Source organism: Etheostoma spectabile, chromosome 17, assembly GCF_008692095.1.
Source record: "Etheostoma spectabile isolate EspeVRDwgs_2016 chromosome 17, UIUC_Espe_1.0, whole genome shotgun sequence".
Lineage (NCBI taxonomy): Eukaryota > Metazoa > Chordata > Actinopteri > Perciformes > Percidae > Etheostoma > Etheostoma spectabile.
Genome location: NC_045749.1, coordinates 4,499,478 through 4,502,400, shown reverse-complemented (window position 1 = coordinate 4,502,400; position 2,923 = coordinate 4,499,478). Strand labels below are relative to the sequence as shown.

Sequence of the window (2,923 nt, the reverse complement as noted above, 5' to 3'; positions counted from 1 at the left end):
GGGGGGCGCTATCCTTCTGTCCTACAGCATATTGGTTTTCCTCCATGCCAGACTTGGTACGTCGTCATGCCCGCAAAGGGTAACGTGAGATGTTCCACAACAGCTCGACCAAGAAAGAAACAGTTACTGTTTGTTTATTCAGGGTCATAGTGTGTGTGTTGATACGCAAACTCTGGCATTGGAGGGGAAAACCAAAACAACGCCGTTCTACCTGCCTGTGTCACCTGCTGTTTTAGTGACACTGCAGCCGGTCAATCAGACCCTCACAGTGACAACACAACACTAAATTGACAACCGCTTGGGTGCTTTATGCTTTGTCTAAGCCCGGTGGACGGCATCATTGGGGAATGTGACCGGGAACACAATACGTTTTTAAGAATTGAAGAAAAAATAGTAGATCAGTAGGGTCCCATTGGAAAAGAATGGGAGTCCAAAAGACAGCTGAAATGCTGGAAACAAACATCCACCCCTGATTGTTTTGCCAAGGAAATGTCACTTACTGTAGTTGAAATACAGAATGCCTGAGGATGTCCTTTTTCCTTCCCTGGTTGTGTTTGTCTCATACATCCTGTCAGTGTGTGTGTGTGTGTGTGTGGGTGTGTGTGTGTGGTGGTGTGTGTGTGTGTGGGTTTGTGTGTGTGTGTGTGTGGGGTGTGTGTGTGTGTTGTGTGTGTGTGTGTGGTGTGTGTGTGTGTGTGTGGTTTGTGTGTGTGGTGTGTGGTGTGTGTGTGTTGTGTGTGGTGTGTGTGTGTGTGTGTGTGTGTGTGGGTTGTGGGTGTGTGGCGGGTGGGTTGTGTGTGTGTTGTGTACGTGTGTGCGTGTGTGTCCTCTCCTGCTCCTTGATCCAACACTACTGGGATCAGCTGATTATGCCATCGCATATGAACACCTATCCAGTATAATCAGACCCTTCGATGATGTGATCTGTCAGGGACGGGGCCAATAACATTTGAAAGAGTGTGTGTGTGTGTGTGTGTTTTTCTCCGTGTCGTCTGGTGTTTGAGTTTGTTCTCTGTCAGAGCCATTTACAAGTGCCTGAACGCATCCTCTTTATCTCCTTGTGTATTTAAATTGAAAAATTAAAAGAAATGACTCCCTGTAATGAATTAGACCCATTTTTTACGCTTAGTATTTTTACCTCTGTAAAAAAAGAGCAAAAATTATATTATATATATATATCAAGTGTATGTTGTACATTTTTATTTCTATTTTGTTTTTTTAAAATAACTGTTTCTAACATGTACGATGGATGTAGCTCTTGCTTTCAAGAAGGAACAGGAAGTACTTTGTAGATACTGAAGGGTGGCCAGGTCTGTGAGAAAACTAAAGTGACTTGTGTGTCTTACCTTCCGCCTCCAATAAAATGAGAAAACAGTGAAACCACACGAGTCTGCTGCTTAATTTTGCTCTCGGTTTGAATGAACTTCACCATAAATGTCCACTGTAACAAACCGCTGCTTTTCTGCTGCATGCATTATCATTAACTTCCATGTTCTACATATTTAGGTAATGTATTCTATCAGTTCATCAAATCAGCTCTTTAAAGGAACAATGCTTGAAAGGATATTACTGTAAATGGACATTACCAATGAAAATAAAAATGTAAGAATCCTCATTACAGGAGAAGAAATTGTGTCAAAAACGAGACTTAGAGTGAAGTTGCTCACGATAACAATGCTAACATGCTGATGTTCCACATGTTAAGTGCATTAGCATGCTTGATTTAGCTAGTGCAAGATTATGTAAATATCATTAGTTTTGTAGGTAGGTATTTGGTCATAAAACAAAGAATGACAAAAAAAAAAGTCAAACGTTGACCTGCTGGTGGTGATAACACAAAAGTCAGTGGGTCGCCAAGCCAGTGGGAATAATCCTGGGGGGACAAAAAAAACATCAGTTCATTACTTTGAGTCCCTTATTAAGTATATATGGTTTAATTGAAAGTAGATTTTGAACAAAGACAGATTCAACAAATAGTTTAGAGAAATAAAATTGCTAGGGAGAAAGGATGTTAATCAATGTCTGAAGTTTCTTATCATGTTCTAAAAACTACCAAAGTTTTGATTCACAAAACTTGTAAAGTTTTTAATGAAAGAAAGCACAAAGAAAATGACTTCAGCTGAATACACCCTGTTTCATTCTCTTCAAGATGTCTTTCCCCGGCTGCCTCCCTCCTCAGCAGAACATGTGATAGCCATCGAGGACGTCGAGCTGTTTCACTCAGGATGTCTCTGGAAAAGCATGTGGGCGATAATGATGGAGCGCGAGAGGGGGGAGGGGGAGGGAGAGAGAGAAAAGAGAAGAAAAAGAAGGTCCCGGAGGGCTTTTGGGGGCCTGCTAAGCAGCTCAACGGCTGCAAACAGCATCCCAGTCCACATGTGCAAACATTTAAGATATCTGCTCGTGTAATGGGGTCAGTGTGGCCCCTCTCTGGGTGCACGGAGCACCGGTGCTCACTTCCCAGTGAAGTTTACAGGATTGGGTGGCTCGGCCCACACCAGAGCTGTGGTCTCATGTCCAAAGATAGGCAGAATTTGGATGTTTTCCTCCTCACGACTGAGTTTTTATTCTACGTTTGCACCCCGAGAGCGTTGCATTTGCAACCTTTCAGCCTGTTGTGTTTCCCTGTCAGGTCTAAATTATACTGAGTGAGCAGGGATGTTGCAGAAAAAAAAGCTTACAAGGAGCCAGATAATTGTTTAAGCATTGCCTGACTGAGTTCAAACCCTGCACCTGAAATAAAATGCGGCGGAAAACATCTCTCTACTCCCACCCTGTGGAAAATGTGTTAGCTGGTAAGGGTTTGTGCAAAGTTGTTTATCTTATACCATTTCAGAAAAGTACTACAAATAAAGTCTGTTTAAAAGTACATTTGTCAACTCCTCCAAAAAGTTACAAGTAAATGTTTCAGCATTGAAATGTA

The 2,923-nt window shown here is 42.1% G+C and overlaps 1 long non-coding RNA gene across 1 annotated transcript; it reads left to right on the top strand.

The window, feature by feature from the left end:
• Positions 1-1,385, top strand: LOC116705041 (uncharacterized). Its single transcript, XR_004335833.1, has 2 exons — positions 1-349; positions 386-1,385. It is a non-coding gene; the product is annotated as an uncharacterized LOC116705041 (long non-coding RNA).
• Positions 1,386-2,923: the final 1,538 nt, after the last annotated feature.